Below are 25,632 nucleotides of genomic sequence, written 5' to 3' on the forward strand. Positions count from 1 at the left end.
AGACAGAACTGGGACTAATGATTTGCCAAATAAAGGAAACCAATAAAGCTATATCTCAATCTCACTCCATATGCCTATAAATTCCAGATCAATCAGCTTTGAATCTCACAAAAAGAAAACCATAAAGCTTTAGAAAGAGGAGGGGAGAATAAATTTTCTAATCTCCGAATGGGAAAAGCATTTCTAAACATGGCACAAAACCTAAGAATCATTCTTTTCTTTTTTTTAAAATCCTTACCCAAGGAGTGAGGATATTTTTGCCATTGATTTTCAGAGAGTGGAAGGGAGGGGGGAGAAGGAGACAGAGAAACATAGATGTGAGAGAGACACATCGATTGGTTGCCTCCCACACATGTGCCTATGGGGGCAGGGATCGAACCTGCAACCCAGGTACGTGCTCTTGACCAGGAATCAAACTGGTAACCCTCTGGTGCACAGGCCGATGCTCTAACCATTGAGCCACACCAGACAGGGCAAGAATCATTCTTAAAATGATAAATCAATCCACATAAAAATTTAAAATGTCTGCATATCCCTGGCTGGTGTGGCTCGGTTGTTTGGGTGTCATCTCATGTACCAACAAGTTGCCAGTTCTATTCCTGGTCAGGGCCCATGCCCGAGTTGTGGGCTCAATCCCCAGTAGAGGGTGTGCAGAAGGCAGTGATCGATATTCATCAATGTTTCTCTCTTTCCCTCCCCCTTCCTCTCTCTCTCAAAAAAAAAAAATCAATTTAAAAAATCTTTTAAAAATATGAGACTTTGTGAGATGTCTTTTTAAAAGACATAAAATAAAATAAAATGCCTCATAACTCAATAAACATCATAAACAAATTCAAAAGACAACAAACTAGGAAAAATATTTGTAACTCATATGATAGATAAGGGTTTTTTCCTTTAATATATAATGAGCTCCTACAAAAGAAGAAAAGTAACCATAGACAGCAAATCAAATGGCTCTTAAACATATGACAAGGTGATCAGCACTACACTTAGAAGATAAATGCAAATTAAAACTACAGAAGCTACCCAACCATGGCATACTATACATTCTTCTCAAGTGCACATCGCACATTCTCCAAGATAGACCATATGTTAAGCCATAAAACAAGCCTTAATAAATTCAGGAGTGAAATAATAAAAAGTACGTTTCTGACCACAATGAAATGAATTAAGAAATCACTAATAGAAATTTGGGAAATTACATATATGCGAAAATTGATCAATTCCTCAATAACCAATGAGTTAAAGCAAAAAGCACCAAAAAAAGTAGAAGATACTTTTAGATGAATGAAAATGAAGATACAGCATATCAAAATGTATAGGATGCAGTAAAGGGGAACTTAAAGGAAAATTCAGAGCTGCAAAAGCCTATATTTAAAAAGGAGAACAATCTCAAATCAGTAACCTAACCTTCCACCTTAAGACACTGGCAAAAGAAGAGCAAATGAACCCTAAATCAAGTAAAAGGAAGGAAATAAAGATTAGAGCAGAAATTAATGAAATAGAAAATAAATTTTAAAATAGAGAAAATCAACAAAACCAAAAGTTAGTTCCTTGAAAAAAATCAACAAAATTGACAAACCTTTATCTAGACTGACCAAAAGAAAAATAGAGAAGATGCAAATTACTAAAATCGGGAATGAAGGAGAGGACAATACTACCAACCTTACAGAAATAAAGACTATAAGAGAATGCTATGAACAGTGCTATGCCAACAAATTAGATAACCTGGGTAAAATGGGCAAATCCCTAGAAAAACACAAACTACCGAAACTAAGAAGAAATAGAAAATCGGAGTAAAATTATAACAAGAGATTGAATTAGTAATTTTAAAACTTCTCACAAGGAAAAACCCAGGCCCAGATGGCTTCACTGGTGAATTCTTCCAAACATTTAAAGAAATAATAATTCTTCACTAGGGAACACTTCCCAATTGGTTCTATGAAGCCAGTAATACCCTAATACCCAAAATAGGCAAAGATACTGTAAGAAAAGAAAACTGTAGGCCACTATTTTTTAGAATATAAGATGTAAAAATCTGCAACAAAATACTAGCAAACTGAATCCAGGAATATATAAAAAGAATTATACACCATGACCAACTGAAACTGACCCTAAGAATACAAGGTTGGTTCAGCTTCTGAAAATAAATTAATATAATACATCATACCATTAGAATAAAGACTGAAAACACATAATAATCTCAACATATGCAGAAAAGTATCTGACAAAATCCAACACCCTTTCATGACAAAAACACTCAACAAACTAGAAATAGAAAGGAATGTCCTCAACCTGATAATGGACATCTATGAAAAACCCGTATCTAACATCATGCTTAATGGTGAAAGACTGAATGCTTTCCCCTAAGATCAGGAACAAAACAAGGATGTGCACTCTCACCACTTCTATTCAACACTGTACTGGAGTTCCAGCCAGGAAAAAAGAGAAAATAAAAGGCATCCTAATTGGAAAGAAAAAAGTAAAACTATCTCTATTTGCAGATGACATGATCTTGAAGTAGAAATTCCTAAGGATTCCACTAAAAAAAAATTACTAGAACTAATAAACAAGTTTAGCAAGGTTGCAAGTTACAAGACCATTATATAAAAATAAATTGTATTTCTATATACTAGCAATGAACAATCCAAAAATTAAATTAAGAAAACAACTGACGATGTCAAAAGAACGCTTAGGAATAAGATTAACGAGAAAAGTGCAAAACTTAAACTTTGAAAACTACAAAAATGTTGAAAGAAATGAAAGATCTAAATAAACAAAAAGACATCCCATATTCATGGATTGGAAGACTAAACATTGCTAAGATGGCAAGAGTGCCCGAACTGAGCCACAGATTCAACACAACCCCTATCAAAATCCCAGTTAGGTACTTGGCAAAAATTGAAAAACTGATCCTACACTGCATATGGACAGGCAAGAGACTCAGAACAGCCAAAACAATCTTGAAAAAGAAAAACAAACTCTGAGGGCTCATCCCTCTCAATTTTGAAACTTGCTGCAAAGCTCCGGTAATTAAGATCGTGTGGTACCGGTATGAGGATAGAACCTATAAACCAATGGATGGGATTTAGAATCCAGAAATAACCCCTCACCTTTACAATCCATTGATTTTGGGCGAGTGTCCCTATACAATTCAATGGCGAAAGAACAGCCTTTTCAATAAATGATGCAGGAACAACTGCATATCCACGTGCAACACAGAGAAGCTGGACTCCTTCCTCAAACCCTACACAAAAATTAACTCCAAACGGATCACAGAGCTAAATATACAGGGTAAAACTTTAAAAATTCATATAAGAACATATAGGCATCCGTTTCACAGCCTTGGATCACAATGGTTTCTTAGAGCACAGGCAGCAATAGAAAAGTTAAACTGGACTTCATCAACAATAAAAACTTTTGTGTGCCAAAGGACGCCATGGAGAAAGTAAAAGGAATCCACAGAATGGGAGAAGATATTTCCAGACCACGTATCTGATAAGGAACTTGAATCCAGAAAATATTAAGAACTCTTATAACTCAACAGCAAAAGACAAATGACCCAACTGAAAAATGGGCAATGGATTTGAATGCACATTTCTCCAGAGAAGACACACCAGGGGCTAATAACTGCATGAAAAGATGCTCAGCATCATTCGTCATTAGGGAAATGCCAACCCAAACCACAATGAGATGCCACCTCACACCCGCTGGGATGTTAGGACAGATAACCACCAGTTGTTGGCAAGGAGATGGAGTAATTGGAAACTTCACACGTTGCTGATGGGAAGTAAAATGGTGCAGTTGTTTTGGAAAACAGTCTTCCATTTCCTCAAAAGGTTAAATACAGTGTTACCATACGAGTCAGAAGTTCTGCTCCTAAGTATGCACCCAAGAGGAATAAAAAAACCCATGGCCACATAAAAACTTGTACATGAATGTTCACAGCAGCATTGTTCATAGTAACCAAAAAGTGGAAAGAACCCAATGTCCACCCCTTGGCGAATGGGTGAATAAAATGCGGCATATGCATACACAGAATATTATTTGGCAAGAAAGAGGAATGAAGTACTGATATGTGCCACAGCATGAAGTCACCTTGAAAACAGTATGCTAAGTAAAGGAAGCCAGACACAAAAGACCACATCTTGTATGATTTCATAAAAATGGCCAGAATAGGAAAATCTATGGAAACAGAAACTAGATCAGTTGTTGCCTGGGGCTGGGGAAGAAGGTTTGAGGGGAAGTGGAGAGTGACTAATGGGTACACGGTTTCTTTCTGGGATAATGTTCTAAAATTGATTGTGGTGATGGGCGCAAAGCTCTGTGAATATACCGGAAACCAAATTATTTCTCAGTAAAGCTATAATATTTTTTTTTTTAAAACTTGGGTGGCGAGCACCCAATGCAGTAGGCAGACGATGTATTATAGAGTTGTACACTTGAAACCTGTATGGTTTTATTAACCAATGTTGCCCCAATAAATTCAATTAAATTTTTTAAAGATAAATAAAAAAATAATTTCATGGGGGGAAAAAACTACACTAGAGGCCACTGTTCATCTATTAGACTGGCAAAGATCCCAAAATCCTACCAGCACCTGTGTAGTGAGAGCGAGGCAAAGCGGAGGCGTGATGTGAGGGGCCTCAGCGCAGCCCCCCGGAAGGCCGGCCCGGCAACACACGGCAACGGAAAAAATACCCTTGGGTGAGGATTTGAAAAAAATTACAACTGCACACCCCCCATGACCCTGTAATTTGGGATTAATCCTAAGGTAGTCTCACACATGAACACTAAGCCTATGACTGGGATATTTGTTGCAGAATTGTCTGTAATAAACTAAGGCTGGAAACAACCAAGGAATTCCTGGCTAATTAAGTAAAGCACAGTCTCCATGCACACAATGAATTCTCTGCAACCATGAAAAAGAAAGCAGCAGCACGAAATGCTCTCCAAGGTACACTGTGAAGAAGAGAACGCAGGTGTAGAACAGGGTATACCATGTGCTACCGCTTTTTTTTACATTTTCCTGACACATACGCTTATATATGCCTAGATCTCCCTAGAAGGACACACAGAAAAGCCTCTCAGTGGACACCTCTAGCAAGGAGACCCGGGTGCAAGACAGACCTACTTTTCCCTGTCTTCTTTTGTACTGTTTGAGTTACTTTTTACTGTGTGTGTATATTAGTGTTTTTTCTTTCCTTTTTAAGAAAAAATGTAGGCTCATCTGGTTTCAAATCCCGGCTCGCTCTCTCATAGCTGGGCAATTACTTCTCTTCTCTGATCCTCTGGATTCTGGAAAGGGAAGGGTAATAATATCTGCCTTGCAAGGTTGTGGAGGATTAATAAGACAGCGCAGGCACAGGGCTCCCCACCACGTGTGGCTCCTAGTAAGGGCATGGTTCTAATTGGTTATTCACATGGTACTATGTACACCAAGGGGGACTGTAGCGGTGCCCCCAGAGAGCCTCAAAGTGTTCAAAGCACCAGCAATCCCCTCTGCTGGGAGAAACCAGGAAAGGCTTCTTGGAAGAGGCAGCATTTGAGAAGGGCTTCAAGGGCAAGGAGTTCCACAAGTAGAGATGACTGGGGATGGTGCTCCTGGCAAAGGGCCTGGAAATAGGAAAGCCCTGGGTATTCTCTCAGCCACTGTGCATTGATTGGCTCCTTCAACAAAGCTTAGCTGAACACCTACTTTGTACCAGACACTATAGTGGGAAAGACAAACAAAAAACGAAGTGACTGAATCAATCAGCCAAGGGAGGAATTACAGACAGTGCAGTAATGAGGGCCCAGTGCTCACAGAGCAGACAAGAAAAAGGAGGCTCAGAGAGGAAGAGGCGCTGCCTAAGGTCACACAGCAGGTTCTCAATTTCTGAAAATAGCCTCTCTCAGCTCTGCCCTCTCCTCATCCCACAGGCCTGGAGAAGAGAAAGCCCACAGGGACCCTCCTGATGTGCACTCAGAAGGTAGATACGGATGCCATCTAAACTGGGGGTCCACAAGGAGGAACAACTGGTTCTCAGATAACAACAGCTAGTTGGTGGGTAGAGAGACTCCTGTGTGCCAGGCACCATGCTAACAGCACAGCATGCACGAGCCCAGGTGGCCCACTGCACCCTATGTGGACAGCCCCACTTAGCAGATGAGGAAAATGAGGCACAGAGAGGTCAAGCTGCTTGCCTAAAGTCACACAGTTCGGAAGAGACAGCACCAGCAGGCAGGCTCAGATTGTCTGGGCTTCATAGCCTCGTGCCCCAGGCTCCATCCCCCAAGGGAGCCACAGGCAGGGCCTATATCAATGATTGCACCCGCTCTCAGAAGGGCCCAAGGTGGAAGCTGCTCTCAGGCAGTGCAGGAATGTCTCCTGATAACAATGGCCCAAGAGGGGTGGGAAGAGTGGGTGGTGGAGGTTGTGGCAGGAATGTGAGGGGACAGAGGGAGGAGGTGGTGGATGGACACAGCCCACTGGCAGCCATCATCCTGTCTCTGGAGGGAGGGGAGCAGAAAGGCCCCATCAGGCATCTGTCTGAGCCAGGTGGGGTATAGCATCATGGTTGGGGGGGTCCTGCTGTGGCCCATGGGAGGACTCTGGGAAAATCAAAGCCTCCTTCAGCCCTGGCTGGGGTTACTCGGTTGGAGCGTCGTCCGGTACACCGAGGGGTGGTGGGTTTGATTCCTGGTCAGGGCACATACCAGGCTGTGGGTTGTCTGGTCAGAGCACGCACAGGAGGCAGCCAACAGATGTTTCTCTCTTTCTCTCTCACACTGTTTCTCTCTCTTCCTTAAAAAACAAACAAACAAACAAAACCCTTCTTCAGTTCCATGAAGACCCCCATAGTCATTCCCAGGGCAGTTGCAAAGGCCAAAGAGCTCACCCATGCCAAGCCCTGGGCACACAGGCCAGGCCTGTTAAATGGGCTTTACTACTGCCGCTCACATTATTATTTCCATTGTCACTATTCAGTGCTCCAGCTCTCACCAGGACCCTGCCGCACAGGGACAATCATCCCTATCTTTCAGAGGAGGGGAGAGAAAGAGGTTCAGGGAAGTGAAGTCAGGTACTCAAGCCACCATCCAAGACCACAGAGGGCAAGATGAGAACCCTGGCCCTCCTGGCTTTCCGGGCCCCAGGTCACTGTCAGCCCCTCTCTCCAAAGCCACTGGTCCCAGCCGGGTCTCACTGGGTGTCCTTATACAGGGACTACACAGGGCGCCTTGGCCAGTCCGTTTTCCATACAGGGAAATGGAGGCCAGGGCAAGGAGAGCAGCTGGTCCAAGGCCACACAGCCCAAGAAGGACCACTTATGGAGTAAACACATGACCCCTCTAAACTCCCAAGGTGGGTCCCCCACTGATACCTGATCCTTCCTCACCACAGCATGTAACGCAGGAACCGCCAGCACTGGCCCTGGCCACAGAGGAGGAAACTGCGGCTGGAGCAACATGAAGAGGGTGCCCATTTCACAGATGGGGGCTGCGTCCCTTTCTTGCCTCCCTGTGACCTGCCATACTAGAAGGGAAGCTCCCACAGGCAGGGGTCTTCACCTGATTCCCTTTTTTTCCTTCACATTCTCAAAAGAATTACCTACTTGGCTGGGGTATTTTGTCTATAGGAGGCTTTTTAATATAGAATGGACTCTTGCCTCAAAGTGAGGGGCATGAATAATGACCATAGTGAGAGCTAATATTTATTTAGCACCTACTATATGCCATTCCTATTATCCCATTTCACAGGTGGGGAAACTAAAGCACAGACAGGTTAAATGATGTGATTAAAGTCCCACCCCTTAGCAGTTGAGTCACAAGTCCCTTCCACTCTGAGCTCCCTAAAGAAGGGCTGCTACCCAGGCCAAGGACAAAGCCTGTGGCCGGGCCTTTCTTGGTAGGGTCCAGGGCCAACTCAGCCCACTCCCTAGAACTCAAATGCTGTCCACTGCTCCAGTGCAGGCTGGTGGGGTGGAATGGGGCATGCTGAAGAGGCTGTTGAGACCCACATTTTGCCCCCCCATGCCCTCCCACCTGGGGTTCATGCCACCCTTTCAGTGCTCCCAACAACCCTGGAAAAAGCTGTGGCCACACTCATTTTACACACAAGGACATGGGGGCTCCAGGAAGCTGCTCAGTCGGGAAGTAGAGAGCTAGGATACCAACCCAGATCCCAGTGATGCCAAAGCTCATCCTCTCTCCACTGCATCTGCAAGGAGGCATGGGAAGAGCAGCCCAGGGGGTGGGCACAGCATGTGCAAAGGCCCTCAGGTGGGAAAGTCAGATGTGCAGAGAGTTATCAATTGAGAGATCTGGACTGAGTGGGTTCCAGCCTAACTGGGTCACTACTGGCCTCTGGACAGGTGTGAGAAGGTCTGAGAGGGGTGTGCCCAGCCCCAGGTCAGAAAGCAAGGCGGGGCCAGCCCTCGAATGAGGGTGTGGACACTGGGACTAAAGAAATGATTCTTGGAGCACCAGGCCCAAGAGTGCTGGGCTGAGATGGAGCTGGAAGAGGAGATTCTGTCCCCAAACCCACAGACCAGGCAGGTATCAGGGACCCAGCAAGGTACCAACTGACCTGGCCTGATGAGGGCTGCCCACTTACATGGCTGAGTGGAAGGCCTCTATCAGAATCACTGTGTGACCTTGAACAAGTCATGCCTCCTCTCCCGCCTCAGTATCGGCACCTGGACAGAGGCCCTGGCATGCCAAGGACTCCTTAGCAGACCCCCGGTATCAGGGGGCAACCACAGGGAACACTGAAGTGACAAGTTTTGTTCTCTCCCAACCTCTCCAAGGTCATCTCTCCTAGGGGCCTCAGAGCTGCTGCACCCCCACTAGCTGATGGCTGATGGGCCTGGGGGGACAGTCACCAGCCGGCCCCTGCCCACGGTGCCCGCTATTTCCTGCCAGCAGCTCTGGCTGCTGCTCCACTCTGAGAACACACAGTATCCTCTCCTCCCCACCCACACGCATACAGTAACTCCCTTCAGGGACACTGGTGGGCAGGAGCACCTGGTGGCCAGGCCCCTCCATACAGTCAGCCTGAGCTCAACGCTCCTCCCCCCCACTCAAAGCCCACAGGTGGCCTACTCTGGATGTGCCCTTGGGAAAGTCCAACACTCCCCATCGTGTGGTCAGCGAGATGGCCAAAACCCTTAAAGCTCCTGCCTGCTGCTCACAAGGTCAAGGCCAAGGATGGAGGACGGCCTGCTGCACGCTCCCTCCTCCTTACCCCTTGGCCTTCCCTTCAACTCATAATTACCCTCTAGCTTCCAGATCTTTGTACATGCTAATTCCTCCCCTGAAGCTTCACCACCTGCCTCCCCTACCCCTGTGCCCCACCATGAACTACTATCTGGCCACAGGCAATACCTGACCTTGCCTGCCCCCCAACCTCTTTTTCTGGGTTCACATAGCCCCCATCACATGGGGATTAAGAGCCAGACTGCCTAGGTTCAAAACTTAGCTCTGGCCCTTTCTAGCTGTGTGGCCTTGGCAAATTACTCCACCTCTCTGTGCCTCTATTTCCTAATCTATAAAATAGGGATAGAAATAACAACCTAACTCCAAGGATTGTTGTGAGGATTAAATGAATTCATATTTGCCATCAATCTGTAACACTGGCAGCGGTTATTTGTTGAGTACCTACTGTATGCCAGGCCCTGTGTCTGCATCTTACCTGGATTTTCTCACAAGAGCCTGGGAGGAGGGGCCATTGTGAACCTCACTTTATGGTAAAGAAAGGGAGGCCCAGACGCATCAGCTTTACCTCAAAATATATCTGGGGGGGAAGGTGATTTTTAGTGATGTTAAGGAACGACTGCTCATTTCTTTTAGATGGATTATGGTTTTGTGGCTACTTTCTTACCATGAGTTCTTATCTTTTGGAAATACATATTGAAAGATTTACACATGAAATATGACATGCGGGATTTGCTTTAAAGTGACACAGGATGGGGGTGGGACAGATGAGTGTGGAGGGGGCAGGACAGGCCGTGGGTAGGTGGTGTTTGGGGCTCAGTCATGGGGGTTCATTATACTAATATGCCTCATTAATAAAGAGTTTTAAAAAGATTAAATGAAATAATGCAAAAACAATGTTTGGCCCCCTTCCCCCTCCCACCAACTGCCCCCAGCCTGGACACACCATTATCGCCCCCTCCCCTTGCTGGACTAATGACGTAACCCCCCCCAATCTGTTCTCCAGAGAGCAGCCAGGTGCAGAGCCCTCCGATGGCCCCCATCTCACTTGGAGTCAAGAGCCAAGATTAGGAGGCGCAGAGCCCTCCCCACTGGCCCCTCAATCTTTCCCCTTTCCTCCTCCATTCTCCCACTCACTCTTCTGCTCCTGGCCTCCTCGCTGTTCCTCCTCACTCCTCCACTCCAGCACCCCCTACCTGAGGGTCTGGGCCCTGGCTGTCCCCTCTACCTGCGCCCCCTTTCCCAGGGAGCGAGGTGGAGGTGAGCTTCTGGGAGAGGTCCTTCTTCCCAGGGCACTCTACCCAATCACAGCCAGTCCTCCGGGCCCCAGCCAGCATTCCAGCCCTTCCCGCTTTAATCTGATCCATGGCACTTGTCACCCTCTTGCAGACTGCGCGTACTTTCCTCACTTGTGTTTTTGTCTCCCCACCTGGAATGTCAGCTCTGCGAGAGCGGGGCTTTTGTCTGTATCTTCAGCCTTTAGAACATTGTCTGGCACATAGCAGCGCTCAGTAAACATTTGTGGGAAGGAGGGAGGGAGAAATGGAGTGACGGAGGGAAGGATGGAGGGATGGCGGGATGGATGAGTGGGTCCTACCCAGGACCCCACAAGATGAAGAGGTCAGGCCTCAGCCCTGGGTCCATCCAGCCCCACCACAGCCTGTGTCCCGACCCCTGCCTCTCCTGCCACAGCCTGGCATGCCCAGGCGGCAGAGCCTCTGACCGCCCTAACACACAGAGAAGTGTGCAAGTCTGAGCCAACTCCAGGCCCTGAGCCCCGGCGGCAGGAGCTTGGACACGGACCAGGTACCAGGGGATGTTTGCTGAATGAGCAAGGAGCGAGTGACGAGTGAGCCAGGGACCGACTGTGGGCCAGGGCAGCCAGAACGTGTCTGGTCCCATGTTCATGCTGCAAGCACGCTAGGGGCTGAGAGGCCTCAAACCGGCTCTGCCAGTGTGGCTGGGGCGGGGCAGAACGCTGCAGGCTCGAGCTGGCCCTGGCAGAGAGATGGAGGGGTGCTGCCGGGACGAGACCCGCAGCCTGGGGAGGGCAAAGGCTAAGCAAGTGGGCCATGGAGCTGCCCCAACCCCAGTCCTGCAGAGAAAGGGCTGTTCCAGCCCCTGGAAGCTCTTAGGTTTCTTCCTGGGCAGGAAGGGGCCCCCTTTCCAGCCCCAGGCTCTGACGTGCACTGTAGAGGGCAGGATCCCTTCCCACCAGGACCCAGCCACAGTCTGGAAGCCTTAGAGGGAAGGGCAAGGCCCAGAAGTGGGGGGCACTGGAGCAGGACGAGGCACCAGGAGACCGGTGTAAAACCTTGCTCTGTCCCAAGTCACTGCGTAGCCTTGAGCCCATCTTGTGCCCTTTTGCACTCAGTTTCCCCAAGTGGAAAGTGGTGTTGGGTGTGGGTTCCAGGGACCTTCAATTGCAAGGTGCTGACGTATCTAGAAGAGGCCACTCAGCAGCTCCAGCCCTACTCCAAAGCCCAGCTCTGGGGTGGACATGGCCAGAGCCCAGGCTCGCACACATGTCCTTACACCCCACAGAAACAACACTATCTGTTGGTTACTGAATAAAAATACCTGTGGATTACTGAATGCTTACTGTATGCCTGGCATCAGGCTTGACGCTGTTTCATCTGGTCCTCCCTGCAGCACTGTGAGGTAGGGACCGTTACTCAGTTTTCTTATCTGTGAAGTGGGCAGGATCCTGCTGGTTTCATCTAAGGTATACCGTTGTTTAAAGCTGCAGGAACTGGAGGACTGGGTCCAGCCCTCAGGACAAAGTGAGTAAGACGCTGGGCCTATGTGCCTCCAGATGGATTAGGGAGAGGAGAAGCGAACACGAACCTGAACCCTACGAAAGTCTGTGGCGGGGCCTCAGTCCCTCATCACCAGCAGCCCAAGAGAGAAAGGAGGATTCCTCCTGTCCCCCATGTAACCCAGTCCAAGCTCTGTCAGTCCCACCTCCAAACACAGCCTGAATCTACTTCCTTCCCTCCCGCCCTAGCCACCCTAGCGTCTAGGCTTCTCCTCCAGGTTGGCCAATTAGGGGCAGAGAGCCTTTCTAAAGTGTCAGTCTGAACCAGTCACTCCTGCTTTAAGCCTCATAGCCCCTGAACTCCAAGACTAAGGACAAAGTCCCCTCAGGGGCCTCCAAGCTTTACAATGGACTCTACCAGCCCCCACCACCACCACCACCACTCATTCCGCTCCCAGACGGGCCACTTCCCCTTTCCCTGAGGATCCAGTGCACCGCTGCCTCAGGGCCTTTGTACTTCCTCCACCAGAGCACACTTCCCCTAGATACCTATGATTAATTCCCACACTTCCCTCAGGTGCTGGACTAAAATGATGCCTCCTCAGAGAGGCCTTTCCTGACCACCTGTTTAAATGGCAACACACCCAGACAACTCTGCTCTCTGAGTCTCCTTTTAGAAGCTACCTCCTCAAAGTCCTCCAGCCCAGTGAGAACCTTCAACTTCTGCTTCCTAGCACGGACCACAGCTCTGATACATAACTCACTGTATGAGTACATGTCTGATGAGGACAGGGGGCCACTTCTGTCACTCTCACAACTGAATACTTTGTAGTGGGTGTAATATTCAAAACAGTTCACAGATGGGATGCTTGGGCACCATCTGGTCAGAACAAACACTGGCCAAAAGCACAGGGCCTAGCATGGAGTGGGTAATTGGTAATGAATGAATGAATGAAAAAGGAAATGAACAAATGGATGGATGGATGGATGAACAGGGCACACACAGTGGGCCTGAGACTTGCCAAAGATGCCCAGGGCCCTGAGAAGGTAGCCCAGAGAAGGGAATGGGCTTCCCAAGTTCACCAGCCAGAGCCTGGCCTGAGCAGCTGCAGCCAGCCTGGCCACTCCTCCTGCACAACCCAACTTTCATTTCCCATCCTCTCAGTCTGAGGAAGTTCCTTACCCCAAGGGAACTGGGTGAGGAGGAGGGGCAGGCGGCCCTGTGGTCCCCAAAGAGTGGGGGGCTCCCAGACTCTATCTGTCCCACCACAAAGGGACTTTGTCCTCAGTGCTGAGAGCCTGGGGCAGACCGGAAGCTGCCCTCAGCTGCCCAGCAAGTCCCAGAAACCCTGCTAAGCTTGACCAAGGGCTCCAAAGCCTGATCGCAGGAGCTGGCATGGTGCTGGGCACAGCCCTCTAAAATCTCATTAATCCCCCCTAGGAGCCCTAGGAGGGAGGTTCTAGAGTGACCCCCATTCCTGCAAATGGGAAAACTGAGGCTCTGAAGGGTGAAGTTACTTGGCCAAGATCTGCCAGCCAGCAAAGAACAAAGCTGGGATTCAAATTGAGGCCCAGAGTCTTCAGCTACACCTCTCGACTCACTGTATCTGGAGTACAGAACCTCTGGGTTCAAGAGGATGGAGGGGCCTCTCTGGAGGCACAAGTGGACAACCATGTCTAGCGCTTCACCCCAACGGGGAGACCTCTGCCCTGTGGAAGTTACCTAGCAAGGGAAGGAGGCTGGGCTCTGAACCCAGAGCCCTTATCCCAGGCCCGCCCATATCCCAGGCACTTTTGGAATCTGCCGGCCAGGCCCCAACAAGTCCCCATTACTTCCTGCCAGACAGGGCATCTGCAGGGAAAGGATATATGAGCAGGCAGACCAGGGGGTAGAGGCCTCCACCCCTCACCCCGCTGCTCCCCTTTCAATCCCAGATCTACCATATGCCTGGCCAGTGGGCAATCACCTTCTTTCCAGGCCCATCTGCTCTCGGTGCAGCCACCAGGGCCACCTCACCAAAGCCACACTGCGAGCTGGGCACTACCCACAGTGCTGGATAAATCAGTCCTACCCGCAGTCTCTCCCCACTGCCCCAGGACAGTGTGTAGCCTCCCTGAGCAGGAACTCAAGGCCCTCTACTGATTGGCACTAGTCACTTCTCAGGTCAAATCTCTGCCACTCCTCCAGTTCCAACAAGAGGAACTGCTCCTGCCTTACCTTCAGCCCCTTGCTCAAGCTCCACCTCCCCCCGGCCCCCAATCATCCCATCCTTCCAGGTAGGTCAGATGCACCACTTCCTCCAAGAAGTCTTCCCTGACCCACTACTCCCTCCAAAGCCCCAGACCAGCCTCAACCTTCTGCTCCAAGTGGGTGTTCTTGATCCCTAACTGGAACCCCAGCCTCTGGGCTGCCTTCCCTTGACAGTAGTAAATGAGCACCTGAGCCCCATCAGATCCTTCTCTGTCTCTTCACACCTCCAGCAGGAAGCCGTGCTCCTGGCAGCCCCGGGCCAAAGGCTGAGCGCCCTGGCAAGGGCTTGAGGCCTTGCCTGACCAGCCTAGTCATCTTCTAACAACCAACTACTATACACGACCTGCTCCCCCAGCTCCGCAGACTATGCCTGCACACACCAGGCTATTTCCCACCGCCGGACCTCTGCCCCCGCTGCGCGTTCTCCCTAGAAGGCCCACATCCTTCTTTTTGCCTCCTAAGCTCCTGCTCACCATCTAAGCCCCAGGCCAGGTATCATCTCTTCTGGGGAGCCCTTCTGGCGTTGTAATGGACTGCCACAGTTCATATGGCACCTACCCCATGGCAGAGCAATGGTCAGGGTCTGTGTCTGGCTCCCTCACAGTGCAGGCTGCTCCCAGAGTGTACGTTTGGGGTCCCCAGAACTCAGCACAAGGACCAGACATCACCAGCAGGTAACTAAGAGTCCAGCTGCCAACGCCCTATCCAGAGAACCCAGGAGCAGAGGCCAGGAGCAAGTGCCCACGGCAGTACTGAGTCCTGTTTTGCCCGAGCTGCCCACAGACCTAAGGTATGGGGGGGGGGCCCTCTCTGCAAATGGCCAACTGGTAACCAAACCCACATAGTTTCTAAAACTAGGGCACAGAAGAGAAATGGGAACAGCAGAATTGTCCCCAAATAGAACTGTGGCTCATCTGGTTCCAGGCCTTCGGGAACACCTGGTAGGGATGGGGGTGGGGAGGGCAGGCGGTGGCTCCCAAGGATGAAAGGAAATCTACAGTTTGGAAAGCAGGGAGGTGAGCCTCACCACAGTCGGCTCTGATGCCCCAACCACTTCCTTCAGGGTCAGCACAAATCCTGGAGGGTGGAGGGTCCTCTCCCACTCACCTCCTCCTAGTACAGATGCTCCCTAAACTGTCCTACCTCCCAGCCTTTGCTCACGTGGGCCCTCTGCCTGGAATGCTGTTCTCCTGCCAGTCAGAATCCTGCCATCCTTATACCCCGACCACTGACTGGGCACTTTCTATAAGCCCGGCACGGGCAGGCATGTGAGCAGAATGAGCGTATCAATCTTCCCAACATCCCTATGAGGAAAAGACTCCTGCACCCACCCCACAGATGAGGCAACTGAGGCTCAAAAAGAGAAGCCATTTGCCCAAGGCTGTGTGACCACAGGCAAGTCAGCTCACCTCTCTGAATATCCAGATCCTCCTTTTGACAGTAAGTCGAGGCTTCATGGGACTCTGAGAGAGGGGTTCCTGCCTGGGGACACTCGGGGTTCACAGAGTGGGGTGGGAGGTTCAGTTCCATCTGCCCAAGCACAGAGAACACCTGGCTTGACCCTGACTTGGAACCCAGAATTTGGGGCATCTGCCAAATGAAGATTATTATGATGGTTCTGTCTCCCTCCCAGCCCTGCTTGAGGATGCTCAGAGGTGACTGTGGAAAGTGCTTTGTAAACTGTAAAGTGCAGCACCCTTCAGAGTGATTATCTCCACACTCCCATAAAAGCAAAAAGAATCCTATGGCTCGCCATCTAAGGCAGAACACATGAGAGCCATGAGGGAGAGCAGAGGAGCAATGGGGGTGCAGAGGAGGGAAGTCTGGACTCTGGCTGGGGCAGAGAGGGTGGCCAGTAAACACTCTCTGGAGGCAGAGGCAGCTTAGCCACTAAGGGTATTGAGAGGAAGGACACAGAGGCTGTGGGATCCCCAGAGGCAAAGGCATGGAGGCTAAACATCCAGGGCAAGCAGGAAGACAGGCAGCGGTTGAGAAAGACTAAGGGGTCCCCTGAGTGAAAGGGAAACGTGGGAGATGATGGGCATAGGGCAGAGGGCAGAGCTCTGGCCGAGCCAAACAGCACCTCCAGAAGCCCTTCCTTGTTTTGGAGCCTGGGCCCATCCTGGCCTCTCTCTGAGCCTCAGCTGCCTCCCAGGCCAAGTGGGCAAAGATACAAAGTACCCAATGCTCAATCAGTGGTCACCTTTGCAGAGATGGATGCATTCAGTGGGCTGGGAGGAGGAGGGGTTCTGAATGCCAGGGATAAGGGCACTGGGAGGCCTTGACAAGTCACAGGTAGGCAAGGGTTGAGGCGGGAGCTAGGCTCAGACAGGCTGCATGGAGGTGGTGGCTTCCGATCAATCCAGCCACCAAATTTGTCTGTCTCTAGTTAACCTTCCCTCAGCCCCGCCCCACAGGACAAGGCCGCCATGGACAGAGGTGTCCAGGCTCAGTCCTTGGGATCAACTGGCCTACCGAGGCCCAGCATTCCCACCTTGCCAGGTAACTACCTTCATAATCACAGGCACTCAGAAATATTAAGCGCTTACTGTGTACAGGTCTTGCACCAGGCAGACACACATTAGGTCATCTGATACAACACCTTGTCAAAGCTGGTACTGGCAACTGTCATCCCCATTTCACAAACAGGGAAACTAAGGCTCAGAGCTATCATTTTCCCATAACCACACACAGCAAACAAGTGGCAGAGCCAGGATTCAAACCCAGATCCAACCAGCTCCAAAGGCCTTGCTATTTCCACTCCCTTTGTGCCATACCATCCATTAAGCACCCTGATATGCCATTCCTGAGACCTGAGGGTTCTCTGCAAGATCAGAGTACTCCAGATCCAAGTGGAGATCCATCAGTCAGAGTTGGAAACTCAGAGTCAGGATACCTGCTCCCAGCAACATACCCACCCTTATCTGGGGAAAGATTTCAGCCAAGCTGGTGCACACTCAGGGGGACTCAGGTGATACAAATCACCGAGAAGCCATAAGTCTGGGCTCACACTTCACTGTGCTGGGTGACCATGGCCCCAGCCTTTGGCCTCTCTGAGCCTCAGTTTTCTCTTCTATGTAATAGGAAGAAAAGTTCTACCCACCCCATGATGGGGCAAGGGATAGAATGTGTCTGTCACCTTGCTATGACCTAGCTGGAGAGAGCACAATGCGAAGACATTGACATCAAACAGAATAAAAGTCAAGGCCGCAAACTTGGACAAAGCAGCCCACAGAAGATAACCAACCCTTACCGGACAAGTCGAGCTTCCCGACACCACCCGACCCCAACTTCAATTCCTCCAGCACTGGGAGCTCGAGGGCTCAAAGGACTCATTCCCACAGGTTCTCAACAGCCCCACCATGGGCATCAAAAGAGAGGACTCCGCTGGGCCTACCCCTGGAGAACGCCCGGGCTAGGACCCCACCACACAGCCTCAGTGAGGGAAGAGCCCTCATAGTACAGATAAGGAAACTGAGGACCAGAGCAGGAAGGGACCTGGCTGAGATCATCCAGTTATCCTTCCCTCTGGCTTCTCATTTTATTCTGAAATTTCTCTGGGTAGTTCCAGGGAGAAGGGAGGGGAGAGGCCCAGGTTAGAGGGAAGTCACTTGCTCCCCACAGCAAGGAGGGGGGAAATGGCAGTTCTGGCTTCCAGTTCTAGGATCCTCCCCAACCACTGACCCTTTGACTCAGCCCCACCCAGGCTCTACTGTGGGAAGGGGCAGGCTGGCTGCTGGGGAGAGCCTGGGATCAACAGACAAGAGATCTGCATTTTTCTCCCAGCTTGGACATGTCCTGGGTCTTTCTGGCCTCGTTTCCCCCATCTGTGAAGAGAAGGCCAGAGTAATTCAGAAATAACAAACTCATGGCACACATAGGATGCTCTCTAATCCTCTGCCCACTGCAGACATTACAGATCTATCAGAACACTCTTTCCCATGAAGCCAAGACCAGGCCTCAGAATGCTTCTCAACAGAACAATCCAGGCCTAGAGAATTTGAGCCCCAGGCTATCCCAAGACTGGATAATATCTGAGCCCCCATGAGGGGAAGGGAAAAAGAAAGACATATCTCCTGAGTATACAGTAGAATCAAAGCCATTGGGAGATGTTAGCTGATTTAATTTTCACAAGGGAGAGGTACAGAGGCTGAAGTTCAGAGAAGCTACGTGACTTGCCTTTGGACACAGGGGAGGTATCTCCTGGAGCACCTTCCCCCGAACAGTGATAAAGAGCCAGCTATCAGCCACCAGGTAAACCACTAAGGTACAGGCTCCATTCTCCCCTTGGCCCTACTAGGTGCAAGCCTCACGCCCATTCTACAGATTCAGAAACTGAGTTACAGGAAGGGGTATGAGCTGCCAGAGGAAGAAGGACTTGAGCCCATGTCTGTTCTTCCCCACCCCTATCTATCAAGTTAATGCACTAAATGCTTTGTAGCAGTCCTCTTGGGACACTGTGGGAGCCATGACTCATATTATCCCAATTCAGAGATGAGGAAACTGAGGCACCCCAAAGGAAGTGCCTCCCCCAGGGGCTCAAGTGGAAACCAGACCAGTTTACCATGGAGATAAGGGGGCGGGGACCGTGGAAGGGAAGTAAAGGGCTATGGGAACCCAAAGGGAGATAAGAGGTGTGGGGACCATAGGACAGAGGCAGGAAATGAGGCTCTAGTCAAAAGGCCCAGAGCAGGGGGTGGAGGCCCTTTGAAGTGGCTCTAAGGCCTACAGGGACATGGGAGGCTCCTGGTGGCTCCCAGCACTGGACTAGGAGCCCAGAGCCCTACAGCCTAGGTTCAACCCTGGCACTTGGCAACTGGGAGACCCTAGTCAAGAGGCTCCTCCTCTCTGGGTCTTAGCATTTACACCTGGAAAATGACCAACCTCACCTAAGGCAGGCTTTCAAGAAGCTGGGATGAGCTAGACCCTCCTCCCCAATTCAGCCTCCTCACACAAAGGGGGCAGGGCAGAACTAAAGTCACCCAGCACAGGGGTGGCCCTGGCTGCCAACATCCCCTCCTAGGCCAGTCCTGCCCAGACGAGCACCTTCAGACTCAGTGAGGTCATCCACTCAAAGCCTTCACCACACAGCTGGCGAGGCGAGGCTCACTGTGCCAATCGGCCTGCCCAATGAAATGCTCCACAAGGCAGGTCCCATTTCCTAAGTGCCCACGGGTGCCAGGCACTGGGCATACAGCCCTCCTTTAACCCTCACCTGATAGGGAGATATTTATTGTCCTTATTTTCAAGACAAGGAAACTAAGTCTCAGACAGATACAATGAATGACCCAAAGTTACACAAGTGAAGACAGTCAGAACTTGAACCAGACCTGTCTGACTCCTGAGCCATTACCATACTTCTGGTCTCCAGCTGCCCCTCCCTACTCCCCACCTCACTCCCAGCCTCCAGCCACCCTGCATTGCACTTCTCCAACCCCTGCCTCTCACCCTCTCCTGCCTTCCTGCCAGTGAACTCCTACTCCATTTTCAAAGCCCAGCCTCAAATGCTTCCCCCCTCTTGACACCTAATCTAAGCCCCCACAGATACTTGAAGTCCAGCCCACAGATCTAGTTCTACCACATGCCTTGGTCAGCTCTGTACCCCTGGCCTCCAGCATGGAGCTGTTCACACAGGGGACACCCATCAGCCCCCTGTGCGAAATGATGGCCAAACTCCTCTTCAAGGCCCCACGTGGCCCCACATGGTCCAGCCCTGCTGATAACACCTCCTCATTTCACCTCTCACCCAATCCCCCTAATTCTCTGTGCTCCAGACTCACAGGCTTTCCCATTGTTTCTCCGAAATAGCACATACTCCTCCACCTCAGGGCCTTTGCACATATAGTTCCCTCTGCCGGACAAGCCCTTCCCCTAGCTCCATGCGTGGCCAACTCCTCCGCGCTTCCTTCAAGATTCCTCTGTATCCCATACCTCTTTCTCTGAGCTCTTACCAGATCTGCGATTATATATTAATTTATTTGGCAACTTGTTTGCTATTTGGCTCACCCTCTAGACCCAAAAAGGCCAGGGATCTGTTCACAATTCCCCAGCAAGAACCCACCCAGGACAACTCCTCCCCAAAACTCCAGGGACCCTGGGAAGTATCTAAGCAGAAGCGAAGAAAGAACACCCTGTCCCCTACCTTGTTAAGGGAACTGCTGCTCCCCTCAGTACCACCTCCTGGAAGCCTCCCGATGCCTCCCTACAGCTCCCACTGCTAACCCCATCACCACAATGCTCAGCTTGAGTTCAAGGCTCCTAGTACATAGTAGGTGCTCAATGGTCATGGATGCTTGTATCTAGGCGGGTTTGGGAAAACAGGGTCAAGGGAGGAACAGGGGGGTTGGGGGAAGCGGGGTCTGAAAGCAGGTCACTGAGCCATCTCCTCCCTGGCTCCCAGGGCACAATCAGGGAAGAAGCAAAAGCAGGAACTGGCTGTGAGCTGGGGGTAATTGAGGCTCCAGGAGGAGGCCAGCGGAGAGGAGGAGAAAGCTGGGGGGAGCGGGGGAGAGAGGAGGGCCTTCCTGGGAGAGGTGGGCCTGAAGCTAAGCCTGAAAGAGCAAGAGCAGATAAGAAGCTCATAGAGGAGAGGGCACCCCTGGCAGGGACACCTTCAGGAGCAAAGGCCCAGGGGCCACACAGGGGGACCTGGGTAAGCAGTCAGCTGAGAGAGGTGACACACCATAAATCATTTCCCTGGGTGGAAAGACCCCATCACCAAGGCTTCATGTCTTCCATGCAGTCACCCATCAGTATAGTCTTTTCCAACAATGCCTCATGCCTGGTCGTCTCCTGGGAAACCCCTGCTCCCCCAACACTGGGGGGAGGCGGAGCAAGGGCAGCCAGACTGAGGTCTAGGTTCTAATTCCAGCTTCAAAACTGAGTGGCCGTGGTCAAGTCACTTCCCCTCTCGCATCTCATTTTCTCCATCAGCAACATGAGGATAAGCAAGAGTCCCTGCGGCACAGGAGGTGCTGAGTAGACGTTAGCAGCTATCATTCACTCTCACTGGTGCATTTTTAACCCTGAGGCCGGAGGGAGCAGTGAGTTGCCTAAGGTCACACAGCTGCTGGGTGGCAGCACTGTGCTGGAACTGTTTCTTTCTCAAGGGGTTATGAGATGGCTTTTCTGGCACCAAGCAATTCTCTTCTGGAGATGAGCCCCACTAGGGCCAGTGACCTCACCTCCCACCCAGTTTAGGCAATTCATCCAGTGAAGTGCTCATTTATTATGCACCTACTACATGCCAAGCCCCTACATGCAGAAACACATAGATTCTTCCCCTGAGGATTCCCGTTCCACATATGGGATCTGAGAGGACAGTCCCTTGGCCCAGGACACCCAGTGAGATGAGAAACCTAGGTGTCTGGTCTCCCCAGCCAGGAGGCTGAGAAGAGGGTCAGCAACAGGACCAGCCTGGCCCATTCTTGAAAAGAAGTCTCATCTCCACTCATCTGTGGCTGGGCCTAAATTCACCTCAGGTCACCCAGGGACCAATGCTCCCATCGGACAGCGTCCCTGAAGCTAAGAAAGCCTCACCCAGGGCCACACATGCTCTGCCCCTGCTCAAGTTGGCCTGAAAGCCCCAGAGGCTACACTGATACCCCACAGGTGAGCTTCTTTTGTTCAACCCCATCCTTCCACCAGCCCAGTAATCCCAGCCAGACCCACCTGCCACTGATGTTCAGAGAGGGAAGGCAGTTGTCTGAGGACACACAGCCCCAACCCCAGCCCAGGCAGGCAGGTGGGCCCAGCCTGGTGGTGAAAACCCAAAACTTTTGTCAACTTCTGAGCAGGTAGGCGTCTGGGCCTACCCAGGGGTGAGTCTGGGGGCTGTGGGCAGGAGGGAGCAAACACAGTCTGGCCCAGTCCCTTCCAGGCCAGTGGCATCAGGCCGTACCCGAAGTCCCACGAGGACAGAGGTTCTGGTGCCCAGCCGGGCGTCCCCATCCCGGTGCCCCCGGGCCTGGGTCCTGCGGGACCCTCTCCACCTCCCCTCCCAGGCGGGCCGGGGGCACCAGGCCGGGCTGCCTCGGCCAGAGGTGGCGCCGACTGGCTCCGATTTCAGATTTGGCCTAGACCCGGCCTGAGGGCTTGGGCAGGGCTGGCTGCTCTCAGGGGGCTGCTAGGGGCAGGGTGCGGCGGAGGAGGTCCCCGCGAGGACAGGACCCCGGAACCCCCCGCCCAGCGCCCCCCTTCCCCCGCAGCATCACAACAAAAGGCCGAGCTGGGCAAAGCCCCGCGCGCCCGCCCAGCGCTCGGGGATCGCGGCTCGGCCCGGGGTCCGGGGATGGGAGGGATGGACAGGACACCCCACGGCCCGGCGATCCGACGCCAGGGTGGTCCCGGGGCGGGGGCTCCCCAACGCCGGCCGAGACCGGGGGCCCACGGAGGGGCGGGGGGGCGCTCACCTGGGCCGGCGGGCAGGCGGGCGCACCAGCGGACGGACGCACCGGGGGGCGGACCGCCGGACGGCCGGGGGGTCGGGCAGACGGCGGCCAGGCCGCTCCGGCTCCCAGGCCGGAATGGATTCCGGGCCGGGAGAGACGGAGCGAGAGAGAAAGGGAGGAGGCGGCGGCCGGGGGGGAGGGCGCGGGAGGCGGGGAGCGAGGGAGGGAGCGCGGGAGGAGGGGCCGCGGGCCGGGAGGCGGAGGAAGGAGGAAGCGCGGGGAAGGAGTCCCGGCCGGCTCGGCGAGATCCAGGCGCGGCCCGGCGGCGAGCGGGGCCGGAGGCCCCCGCCTGTCCTCTGCCAAAATGCCCCGCAGCCTACCCACCCTGTTTGCCCCAACGCTACCTCTCCTGCAATTATTAGTATTAGTAATAGTAATAGTAGTATCAGCACTAATGGAGCACTCACTTCTTTCCAGGCGCCACGCTAAATGGCTCTGCTAGACTTTAGGATCTATTCCTGACACCCAGCTGGGCTGGTGGATGATTATCTCCATTTTACAGATGAGGAAACTGAGGCACGGAGAAGGGGGTCACCTGCAAGAACCTTGGCCTTGACCTTAGTTCCCCAAAGTGGGGATTGCGCCCTGAGGGACAGCGTGGGGAAGAGAAAGCTTTATTTTTAAGGGATGCATGTTCATTTTAATGTGCTTTTTAAAAAAAAAAAAGTAAGGCAGCCCATCAAAGTCATCAAGTTCTGGATATCATTGCCCAGGAGGGGGCTGAAGCGGGTATTTAGTGACAGTTACCCTTTTAAGTAAATAAAGAGGCAAAGTACCTATGGATGCAGGGGGCAGGGAGTAAAGCAGAGAAAGTGGACACTGAGGAAATGCCACAAAGCCTCCCACCACCACTACCGACCCCAGCACCTCCCGGCCCAGGCTGCCCTACTAGGTGTAAGCACCTCACCCTTGGTTCTTCGTCTGACCCCTGGAATCCTGACCCCTGGAATCCTGGCCCCAGGAAGGCTGGCCTGAATCCAGCTTTAAATACCACCACCTGGCCCTGGCCGGTTTTTTCAGTGGTTAGAGTTTCAGCCCACAGATTGAAGAGTCCTGGATTCAATTCCAGCCAAGGGCACGTACCTCAGTTGCAGGCTCGATCCCACGAGTGGGGAGGCAATGGATCAATATGTGTCTCTCACATCGGTGTTTTTCTCTCTGTCTCTCCTTTCCCCTCTCATGGAAAAGCAATGGAAAAAATATCCTCTGATGAAGATTAAAAATAAATAAATAAACAAACAAACAAACAAATAAATAAATAAATACCACCACCTGCCTCCACTTTCCTTCTCTGAAAGTTCTCCCATTTTACTGATGGGAAAGTAAGGCCCAGCCAGGTCAAATGGTACCAGGCCTGGATGCCTCCCAAGAGGAGATGGGAGAACCCTAGCATGTGGGAGGCAAAGGCCTCGGGGTATAAAAATAGCATCCAGGAGACCACCAGTGAGCAAGGACTTGCGCCAGACTGATCTGGGTTCAAGTCTAGGCTAGTTGCCCACCTGCTGCACCTTGTACAAGTCATAGGAGTGAACATGGTCATAGAGGCCTCCTGGGAAGGTTTAAACTGACAAGTACGAAGGTGTTTGAGGTTGTGGTCAACAAATGGTAGCTCTCATGCTTGGTAAACTGAGGGTTGAGGGGGCAGGGGCTGCTGGAAGTCACAGCAGGTCAGCAGCAGAGCCAGCACCAGAAGCCACCCTCCACTGGTGAAATGACTTTGCTTGTTTGCAAGGCTGGCTTAAAGATTAACCTCAGCTTCCTAGGATTCTGGGCGGGCCCCTGGCTGGAGAAGCAAGTTTCTCAACCCTCATTCACTCTTCAGACATACCTGAAGGTCTTTACTGGCCACACTGGGCTAGGGATGGGATATGCATCCAGCAGTGTGCTGGAGCTGGCTCTTACCACGTGCAAGAGCGAATCGTGTTCATCTTTTCCCAACTTCTATGATTGGTAGCTTGATATCAGCCATTATGGGAGTATTTACATCTTGGAAGTTGGCAAACACTGCAAATCAGGGCTTTTTTTTTTCCTTCCAGAGAGCTGGTTGTTAAATATTTACAACCACATCATTAGATTTATTACCAGGAGTTCACCTGAAAGTCCTGGGCTCCTAGAGCACAGGTGACAGAGGGTTTAAAAGCAGAGACTTTGGGCCCACCGACCTGAGTTCAAGTCCCAACTCTGCCACTTTTTGGACCTTGAGCCTGCCATTTCTCTGAGCCTCAGTATGCCAACCTGCAAAATGGGTTATACATGGTGCTTCCCTCAGAAGACTCCGTGAGGATGAGATGAGGTGCTGTAAACTCAGTATGTGTGAGCCCTTGTCATTCACACCCCTACACACTCAGAGCAGCAGGGGGCCATCTGTATAAGCCTTGGCTTTGCAAGCACAGATACAGCCTCTGTCTGGAACCACCACTGGCTCCCAGGACTTGTCTCAGCTGCTGAGGCTCTTCAGGAGGATGTGGCCAGCACGATGCTTTTATGATTGAGCCTTTGAAATACTATTTTCAACCATCCCTCTGGGCCTTTGCCCTGCCCAGAATGCTCACCCCGTATCTCTCGCTTCCCAACCCTCCTTGTCCATCGGGGTCCTAAGTAAATGCCACGTCCTCCAGGACATGCTTCCTGAAAAACCCCTGATGGAGGCACACCTCATCCATTCGGGGTGTGTCTGTCCTCACCCTGAAGGTAAGGACTATGGCCTGGCCCTGTGCCCAGCACAGAGCAGATGCTGTCCAGTTGACTGGAGAGAACACACTGACTAGGGATCCATATACAAGAGTTCAAGTTCCAATTCTTTCATTCATTGACTGTGTGACTCCGCCCTCTCTGAGCCTCAGTTTACTCATCAATAAAGTGGGGCAACAATCCCACTAATTCCCAGGATTATGCAGGTGCAAGGGTTGGTGGTCTGACCTGATAGATGAGGGACTCTTTCTGCATTATTTTGCTTAAAATACTGTCAGTAAAATAAC

General features: G+C 51.4%; 1 protein-coding gene across 2 annotated transcripts in view; it reads right to left on the reverse strand.

Moving 5' to 3' along the window:
* Positions 1-22,784, reverse strand: part of SRC (SRC proto-oncogene, non-receptor tyrosine kinase) — a 48,857-nt gene extending 26,073 nt beyond the window's left edge. Inside the window, exon 1 of one of the 2 annotated variants that reach the window (XM_081148566.1) lies at positions 22,616-22,784. The gene's annotated coding sequence lies outside the window, so the exon portion shown is untranslated. The remainder of the gene's footprint in view (positions 1-22,615) is intronic. The other variant, XM_081148567.1, reaches the window with a different exon arrangement.
* Between the last annotated feature and the right edge of the window lie 2,848 nt (positions 22,785-25,632).

Source organism: Miniopterus schreibersii (assembly GCF_964146895.1).
Source record: "Miniopterus schreibersii genome assembly, chromosome: 10".
NCBI classification, from domain to species: Eukaryota; Metazoa; Chordata; class Mammalia; order Chiroptera; family Miniopteridae; genus Miniopterus; species Miniopterus schreibersii.